This window comes from Dromiciops gliroides, chromosome 2 (assembly GCF_019393635.1).
Source record: "Dromiciops gliroides isolate mDroGli1 chromosome 2, mDroGli1.pri, whole genome shotgun sequence".
NCBI lineage: Eukaryota > Metazoa > Chordata > Mammalia > Microbiotheria > Microbiotheriidae > Dromiciops > Dromiciops gliroides.
Genome location: NC_057862.1, coordinates 367,190,155 through 367,200,382, shown reverse-complemented (window position 1 = coordinate 367,200,382; position 10,228 = coordinate 367,190,155). Strand labels below are relative to the sequence as shown.

Sequence of the window (10,228 nt, the reverse complement as noted above, 5' to 3'; positions counted from 1 at the left end):
TTCTTGTGAGCAGGTAGGATTTATACCAAAAATGAAGGGCTGGTTTAATATGGAAAAAGTATTACTATATTTGACCACAATAGTAACAAAACCAACAAAAAGCATCTGATTATCTCAATAGATGCTGAAGAACCTTTTGACAAAATACAATACCAATTTCTATTGAAAGCTTTAGAAAACATAGGAATAAATGGAGCTTTTCTTGAAATGATAAGTAGTATTTATCTAATCCAACAGCAAGTATTATCTATAATGAGGTTAAGCTAGAAGTTGTCCCAATATGATCAGGGTTAAAACAAGGACGACCATTATCACCACTATTATTCAATACTATATTACAAATGTTAGTTATAGGAATAAGAGAAGAAAAAGGAATTAGATGAATTAGAACAGGCAGTGAAGAAATAAAACTATTACATTTTAGAGATGATATAATGGTATACTTAGAGAATCCTAGAGAATCAATGAACAAAACTAGTTGAAACAATTAACAACCTCAGCAAAGTTGCAGCATATGAAATAATCCTCCCAAATCAATAGAATTTCTTTACATTACCAAGAAAGTCAAGAAGAGATAAAAAGAGAAATTTCATTTAAAATAACCTCAGAAAATATAAGATACTTGGGAGTCTACATGGCAAAACAAACCCAGAAACAAAATGAACACTATTACAATATACTTTTCATACAAATAAAGTCAGATCTAAGTAATTGGAGAAATATTAATTGCTCATGGGTAGGGTGAGCCAATATTTACCCAAATTAACTTACTTATTCAGTGTCATACCAATCAAACTACCAACAAATTATGTTTTAGAGCTAAAAAAATAACAAAATTCATCTGGAAGAACAAAAGATCAAGAATATCAAGGGAATCAATGAAAAAATATGAAGGAAAGTTGTCTATCAGTATGAGATTTCAAACTGTAATCCTCAGAACAATCTGGTATTGGCTACAAAATAGTGATGGATCAGTGAAATAGAGTACAATACATCATAGTAAATGACCATATTAATACAATATTTGACATATCCAAAGATCCAAGCTTTTGGGAAAATAATTCACTATTTGACAAAAATTGTTTGAAAAACTAGAAAGTAGTTTGGCAGAAATTGGATATAGACCAACAAAATCTCAAACCATATACCAAGATAAGGTCAAAATGGATAAGTGATTTAGACATAATAAGTTATATAATAAACAAATGAGAAGAGCATAGAATATCTTACCAGTCTGATTTATGAATAAAGGAAAAACTTATGATCAAAGAAGAGATAGAGAGCATTATGGGATGTAAAATGGATAACTTTTTACTACTATCAACTGAATTTTATTTGCACAAATAAAATCAATGCAGACAAGCTTGGAAGCCCAGCAAGAAACTGAGATAAAGTTTTACAGCAAGTTTTCTGATAAAGACCTCATTTCTCATATTTATAGAATGCTAAGTAAAATTTATAAGAATAACAAGTCATTCTTCAAATAATAGTCAAAGATATAAAATGGCAGTTTTCAGAGGAAGAAATCAAAGTTTTTTATAATCATATGAAAATTGCTCTAAATTACTATTGATTATAAAAATGCAAATTAAACAATTCTGAGGTACCACCTCACAGTTATCAGATTGGCTAATGTGATTGAAAAAGGAAAATGATAAATGTTGGAGGGGTTGTGGAAAAATTGGGACACTAATGGACTATTGGTGGAGTTGTCAACTGATCTAACCATTCTGGAGAACAGTTTGGAACCATGCTGTGGTAAAATAATGGAATTTGGCACACACCCAGGGCTCTGACTTTATTGATTTAGTAGTGTTTGAGTTGGCTATGAATGAGAAACTACTAAGTACCCACTTAAGACGATTAGATTTTTAGCCACCTAGTTTAAACTTGGCCAACCCTAAGAAGGGGTATCCTCAGAGGCTGTGGACTGCATCATCAACAAGGAACCAGTCTCATCCACTCTACTTGAAGGACTTCCCCTTTGGGGAAGGAAGAAAAAGGTAGAAAAAGGGACCCCAAAAGGAAGTAATTCACTCTTGGTCTCCCTCTGACTTTGGAGGAACATTTGGAGCGGACTAGAGATTGGCTTCTGTCTCCCATAGAAATTATGGACCTGGGGCAGCTAGGTGGTGTAGTGGATAAAGCACTGGCCTTGGATTCAGGAGGACCTAAGTTCAAATCTGGCCTCAGACACTTGACACTTAACTAGCTGTGTGACCCTGGGCAAGTCACTTAACCCTCATTGCCCTGCAAAAGAAAAAGAAAGAAAGAAAGAAAGAAAGAAAGAAAGAAAGAAAGAAAGAAGGAAGGAAGGAAGGAAGGAAGGAAGGAAGGAAGGAAGGAAGGAAGGAAGGAAAGAAAGAAAGAAAGAAAGAAAGAAAGAAAGAAAGAAAGAAAGAAAGAAAGAAAGAAAGAAAGAAAGAAAGAAAGAAAGAAAGAAAGAAAGAAAGAAAGAAATTACGGACCCCTGGTGGTGAGTTAAATCCAGGCCTTTGAATTAGCTGAGCTGAAAGCAAGTTTGGGTTTGAGACAGCAAGGGAGATTATCCATTTTTCTTTTTCCCTATTCCCTTGTCCTTGGCTTAATAAATTTCACCTTTGCTGTGTATTTTATTTTCATTAAATAAAATCCGATTTGTTTTTGGAAAAGAGGCTGTTCAGCTCCTTTCTTATTGGCCTGGGAGAAATAACAAAAAAGGCAGTCTGGAGGGGAGGAAGCTTTGGACCTGGAGGTCCCTCATTATTTTCTGAATCCCAATAATCGGGTGAGCCACCCAATTAACTCTCCCCATATTAAATTTGCCCCCTACAATGCCCAAAGGGATATGGAATTGTACATAACTTTTCACCCAGCAATATCACTACTAGGTCTGTATCTTGAAAAGAAAAGGACCTATATGTACAAAATTATGTACAGCAACTCTTTTTGTACACAATAACAGCAATATTGTACCATGATCAACTATAAATGACCTACCTATTTTGATCAATGCAATGATCTAAGACAATTCAAAAGACAAATCAGAATATATGATGAAAAATTCTATCCATTTCCGGAGAATAATTCATAGTCTGAATGAAAATCAAAGCATGTTTTTTACATTTTCTTTATTTTTCTTGTTTTGTTTTGTTTTGGCTTCTGTTTTCTTTGCAACATAGCTAACTAATACAGAATATGTTTTGCATGATTTCACATTCATAATTAATATCAAATTGCTTGCTTTCTCAAATTTGTGTGAGTGGAGGGAGGGAAGGAGAGATTTGAAACTCATAATTTTAAAAAACAAACTCTATGTTTTACATGTAATTTATAAATATTTAATGAAATAAATTTTTAAAATGTGTGGTTTTTGAAGTCACTATGTGGCCTGCAGGGATTCTTAGGTATGGTTTAGTGACTCACCTTTCCATATGAGTTTGACACCACTACCATAGACAGCCTAGTCTCTTTCTACCCTTCCAGCATTCTTATACTTTTCTCCACTCAATATATTCCTTTAGTGCAGCTACACTGGCCCTCTCATTGTTCCTCAAACACATTACTCTATCATCAGGCTCTCTGCTTTTGTACTATCTGTCCCCCATGCATGGAATGCTTTCCCAACTCATCTTAATTTTTCTGGTTTCCTAAAGTCTCAGTCCTGTTTTCTCCAGGTGCTGCCAGTACCTTACCCTTTGAAATTATCTTTCATTTACATATCTATGTCTCAAAAGTCCCTATTAATTTACATATTTTTCCTCCATTAGAGACAGCTAAATGGGATAGTGAATAGAGCACTAGGCCTGGGGTCAGGAAGATCTGAGTTCAAATCTATCTGTGTTACCCTAGGCAAGTCACTTTACCTCTTTACCTCAGTTTCCTCTACCATAAAATGAAGATATAACAGCACCTACCTTGCAGTTAATAACATTAAATCTCTAAAGCATTCAGCATAGTGCCTGGCACATAGTAGATGCTAAATAAATGCTTATACCCCTCCCTTCCCTGTTAGAAATTCCTTGAAAGTGGAGACTCATTTTCCCTAACTTTGTATCCTCAGTGCTTAGCCCAATACCTTGGGACATATAGTAAGTCTGTAACAAATGTTTGTTAACTGACTGGTTTGACTCTATCCTGTCCAAATCCCTTTTTTTTTTTTTTTTTTTTTTTTTTTTTTGCGGGGCAATGGGGGTTAAGTGACTTGCCCAGGGTCACACGGCTAGTAAGCATCAAGTGTCTGAGGCCCGATTTGAACTCAGGTACTCCTGAATCCAGGGTCGGTGCTTTATCCACTGAGCCACCTAGCCTCCCCTAAATCCTTTTTTGCTGTTACCTATGAACCTCCGGGTCATTCTCTTTCCTCTCTTCCCAGAAGTTTACTCTGATCTCCTAGAACACCCTGGTCTGCCAGTTCTTCAACTTCCTAAGTTTCCATGACTTCTATCTCTAATCTTCTGTGACACAGAATGTGACACACATGGGCATGCACATCTCATTCAACTGATTTTGCCCCAAGTGTTGAAATTCCTAGCTATGACTATCTTTGCCTGGGGCTAGTAGAGGAATTAAACTAAATTAAATTCAAAAACTATTATTAAACTCTACTATGTGTCAGACCCTATGCCATATGTCCTGGGGAATCAAAAATAAAAATAAAATCAATCCTGCCCTCCAAGAGCTTACATTCTTCTTTGGGGAAAACTGGAGGGGTTGGGGTGGGGGAGAAGCATTGGAGGAGCAGGTATCAGGAAAGAGAAGGATTCTGTTAAGAGCAAAGGCATACAGAGTCAGGGTAGGTCATCTTCAGTTTCTGTGCTGCTAAGATAATCTGCTGGAATCAGAGTTTCTTAGAGTTTAAGGCTGGTAGGTGGTGCCCTGGGTAGAGTGCTGAGACTAGACTTAAGAAGAATTGAGTTCAAATTTGACCTCAGACACTTACTACCCGTGTGAACCTGGGCAAGTTACCTACCTTCCGCTCACCTCAATTTCCTCAGCTGTGTAATGGGGATAATAATAGCACCTAACTCCCAGGGTTGTTGTGAGGACAAAATGAGATATTTGTAATGCACTTACCACATTGCCTGGCATATAGGTGGCACTTAAGAAATGCTTGTTCTCTTCTATTATTTTTTTTAAGAGAGAAACCCATTCATACCTGGACAAGCATATCCTTTATGATACATAAGACAAATTAATACCCATTCTCAAAGACCTCCAGAGATGAGGATAATGACCTATTCTGTCTTTGGATGATAATAATTGATTATTTAAGTTTTTCATTCAATCAAGCCTAAATTTGTCTTGCTGTAGCCCCCATCTCATTATTCTATTGTCTGTGGCTAAGTAGAAGACTGATCTCTCTTCCATATAAGAGTTTTTCAAATACCTGTAAATAGAATGCCCCTCCACCTCAGTCTTCTTTTTCACCTACAAAAGACACCTCAGTTCTTTCTCTTTTTTTTTTTTCAGATCAAGGCTTTTATTTACTCATTTCTTGCATTTAAAATATTCTTCGATGACATCTTTGGCCTGAGATTCCTTGCCATAGTCTTTAACAACAATGCAACTGCAGCCAACCACTTTGCGGGGCTTTCCCTCTGTCAATTTTACAAAGGCCTACCCATTCACCCAGCTTCTTGTTGTCATCAACCTTGATCAAGTTAATTTGGTGCTCAGCACAAAGGGCTTCAACCAATTTTACATACATAGGTTCATCACAGTTGGAAGTAAGAACACAAAGATGGGCTTGGCGTTTGTCCAAGGCTTTGGCGGCTTCATGAATTCCATGAGCTAGGCCATGGTGGATGAGTGCGGTCTTCAGCACTTCTTGTAGAGTGGTGTTAATGTCCATTACACCTCCAGCAGCAATGCCTTCCCCTGCCATGGCAGTGGTTCATGGGTGAAGCTAAATCTTGAAAACATCCGGGAGCCTCCGCCTCCCACTCCATTCAGTGGCGACTGGGAAAGAGTACCTCAGTTCTTTCAATGGATTTTCTTCTCCCCTTCTCTTTTCTCTTTTCACTGATTCTAATATAACTACTTCCATGTATCTATAACACTGGAGACCAGAAGACTGTCATATATTTCTACTCAAAGACCTTGCCTATTTTTCAGATTATGCTAAGATGTTCAGATGCCTGCCATGGGCCTCTGGGATTTTCTGCGACCTTCCTATGGTCACAAAGAAGAGAATCTGGGTCTTAAGCCTGGACATAGCATTGAGACCTGACAGCATTTCCAGAGATCCAGTGAAGAAGAGTAAAGGATACAGAATTTCCACATGCCTCATAAGAAACCCAGGCAATTCTTCCTCTTAGCCCTCAAAGACATTGGCTGCAAACAATGTAGCCTTTACCAGTCAGTAATAAACTAGAATCCTATCACCTGGCCAAAAAATTAAGCTTACTATGAAAAGATATGTGGACTCTTTCACTAAGGAAGCCACTGTATGTACTCAAAAAAGCTCTCAATATCATCACATGCTTAGCTCAACTAAATAGCAAATGTGCTTTCTAGAGTCTCATCCTCAAGAGAAGAGTAAACCTTGAGGAATCCTGTGCATTGGTAATGCTTCCAGACACACAGCTTACATGTTAGCCTGGATTCTTGAAGGCCATACCACAAGACAAATTCCTATAGGCCGTACCCGTCTGGAACATCTATGAGTAGAGCCCTGGTGACAAGAATTTTCTATCTGTGAAAGGTCCCCCCATTCTTTCAACCCTTCTTCTTTACCCTGTCTTTCTTCTTCCTTTTCATTGCTTCCCCTCCCCCACACCAATGGAGGGACTTCCATCTGTTAGATGAGCAAGTTGGGTTTGATGCCATTTAAGGTGTCTTCCAGCTCTAAATCTATGATCCTGTGCTCTATTCCAGTGAAAAGATTCATTATTTCAAGTTTAAAAATGTTTCCTTAACTCTCCCCTCCCTCCTCATGAGAAATACTACAAGTAGTTGGTGGTATAGTAGTTAGAGCAACAGGCCAGGACTCAGGAAGACCTGAGTTTAACTCTGACTAGCTGTATGACTCATGGCAAATCACTTAACCCCAATTCATCTCAGTTTTCTCAACTGTAAAATGGATCATAATAGCACCTACTTCATAGTGTTATTGTAAGGATCAAATGAGATAATATTTGTTAAAAAAACAAAAAAAAGGTGTGGGCAGCTAGGTGGCGCAGTGGATAGAGCACCAGCCCTGGAGTCAGGAGTACCTGAGTTCAAATCTGGCCTCAGACACTTAACACTTACTAGCTGTGTGACCCTTGGAAAGTCACTTAACCCCAATTGCCTCACTAAAAAAAAAAAAAAAGGCTTAGAGAAAGAACACTGGCTTTGGAATAAGTTGGTCAGTCAATAACTATCAAATTCCAGTTACTGCTCTAAGTGACAGAAGCAGAGGGCATGGGTTTAAATCCTGACTCTGTCATTTCATTGTTCATGTGATTTTGTACAAATCACTTCATCACTTTGGGTCTCAGTTTCCTGATCTGTATAAAGGGAGTGTTAGACTGGATGATCTCTAAGGTCCCTCTATTCCTAAATCTATGATCTCTCCCCTCACCAAGTAGACAAGACCTACTAAGACCTACTTCAGGTGTGGCTTTAAAATAGAAGGTGCTACCTCAGGATACATTTGATTCTATGGAAAGAGTTTTGGGTGTGGCCTTAGAAAAGATATGAGAGCTGCCTCTCTTACTAGGCATCTTGCCCTGGATAAATTTCCTAATCTCACTGAACATCAATAACCTTTAAAAATGATTCTAAGGGGGGCAGCTAGATGGTGCAGTGGATAGAGCACCGGCCCTGGAGTCAGGAGTACCTGAGTTCAAATCCGGCCTCAGACACTTAACACTTAACTAGCTGTGTGACCCTAGGCAAGTCACTTAACCCCAATTGCCTCACTAAAAAAAAAAAAAAATGATTCTAAGGGTACAGTTCAGTTGGGAAGATCTGAATTCAAATCCTACTTGTAACACTTACTGGTTTTAGCAAATAGCTTAACCTCTTTCAGGCTTAGTTTCTTCATCTGAAAAACAGGTATAGTTTGTTGTAAGATTATAGGGAGATAATGTATGTAAAGAGTGTTCCAAACTCCTAAAGAACTATAAAGGGTTAAGATGAAAGATTGAGAGCTAGAGATTATCAAACTAAGAGAGGATAATTGACTTGTTTAAGACACTTATGAGTCATTATTAAAATAGAGATAATGATCACATCTACACCACCTGCCTCCTAGAGCTATTGGGAGGGTCAAATATGATAAGGTGTCTTCAATAGAGATTTATGAGATGGATGGAAAGATTTACATGAACCGAAGCAAAGTGAAACAAATAGAACCAGGGAAATACACACAAGGACCATGAGAATGGAAATAGAATAACAACCACTACATAATGTAAACGATATTAAGGAATGATGTGGGTTAGCATGGGTAGAGAGCACTAGATATAGAACATCAGATTTCTTTTTTTTTTTCTTCAATATGTTAGTTAATTTTGCTGAACTGTTTTTTCCTTCCTCTTTTTTTTTTTTTATTATAAGGGATCACTCTGGCAGTCTAGGAGGGGTTAGAGGGAGGGATTCAGCAGGAAATGTAGGTGATGTAAAAATAAGAGATATCAGTAAAAATTGATTTAAACACCCACCCACCTCCTAAAATGTCTGGTATTATTTTTAAGAGCTAGGTCTCTCATGGTCACTGCATTTGCCCGAAGATTACATTTTGAATCCCTCCTTTGAAGCCATATTCGGGTAGACAAGTTGACATCTCCTGTGTGAACGGAGAATATTCCTCCATAAGCAAAATCCCATTGCCCATTTGCAGCCTAGTGCCAGAGCCGACCAGAAAAAACAAGTCTTTGGAGTATAAGGTACTCACCTGTAAGGAAGATGGTCTATTAAATTAAATACTCTTGTGCTCTCCCACTTCCTCGAGGGGCCACACACTTTGCTGAAGACTACTCCATAGCTAGCAGCATCTCCTGGCAGTTTATTATTAAAACTGGGCCCCGTGTTGCTCACTGCCACCTCCAAGGAGGCATCCATTGGAGAAGTGCAGAGGAGGCAGATTCCTGGAATGTCCCTGGACCCTTCCCTTAATGAAGGCACATGATATTCAAGACAGCATATTCCCCTCAGTTAAATCTTGGATTTAGTATAAGAGTAAATGCAGTATAGTAAAAAGAGAGCAAATTCTAGCGTCAGAAGTCCTAGGTTCAAATTCTACCTCTTATCCTTACTGTGTCGCCTTGGGGGAGTCAATTAATCTAATTTGTAAATTTATCTAATTTGTAATTTGTAAATTAATAGAATTTGTAAAAAGGAGATTGGATTAAATGGTCTCTAAGGCTCTTTTGCAGCTCAAGATCTATGATCCTGGGTGTCTGTTTCCTCCTTTAAGCATTAGCCCTGAAGATTCCGTCAAGATCCCTTGACTAAGCCTCCCCTAAATGAAATGGAGGATGCGAGTTCACCTAGATGTTTTTCTGTGGCTGTGAAATCCTGTTGCAGACTGTTACAGGGAGGAGAGAGTGGGCAGAGTTAAAATGGCACAGGCTGCTAATTAACCAAGAAGCGGATTGCAGCTTTCAACACTTCATTTCCAATCATTTCCCAGTCACGTTTGGGGTCCTTTCTCAGGCAAGAGTCCCAGGAAAAAAGAAGGAATGTATTCACATTGTGAGAAACTGCAGCCCTGTATGTCCCTATTCCCTAGCATCCTCAGCAGATTGAGGCCTGCAGAGATAGGACCCTGCCTGGGAAGGAGTTTCAGAAGATTCCTTCATATTCTTGCCCGTGTATACACGTAGGCTCCTTTGTGTGGATGTGATCTATATACATTTACCCTCAAATTTACTTCTGAAATAGATAATGCATCACTGTCACAAGACCCCAAAGTAACAGAAAAAAATCATAGTTAATAGCTATAGTGTGCTTTATGGTTACAAAGCATTGTACATATTACTTAATACATTATTTAATTCAATTCAACAAATTTTTATTCAGTCCTCACTATGTGTCAAACAGAGAGGTAGCATGGCATATTAGATAATCAGCCTCAGAGCTGGGAAGCCTTGGGTTCAAATCCTGTCTCTGATATATGGGATCCTCTTGATTCTAAGTGCCTCCAGGAAAATCTCCAAGAGTGTAAATTACAGATTAGGTGAAAATCTGCATTGATGGAGGAGGTTTCCATACAAGAAATTCCATAGATCAATGAGATCTCAGGCCCAGACCCATTGCC

General features: G+C 38.3%; 1 pseudogene; it reads right to left on the bottom strand.

Moving 5' to 3' along the window:
- Window positions 1–5,436: 5,436 nt before the first annotated feature.
- On the bottom strand, window positions 5,437–5,866 carry LOC122739915 (annotated as a pseudogene).
- Between the last annotated feature and the right edge of the window lie 4,362 nt (window positions 5,867–10,228).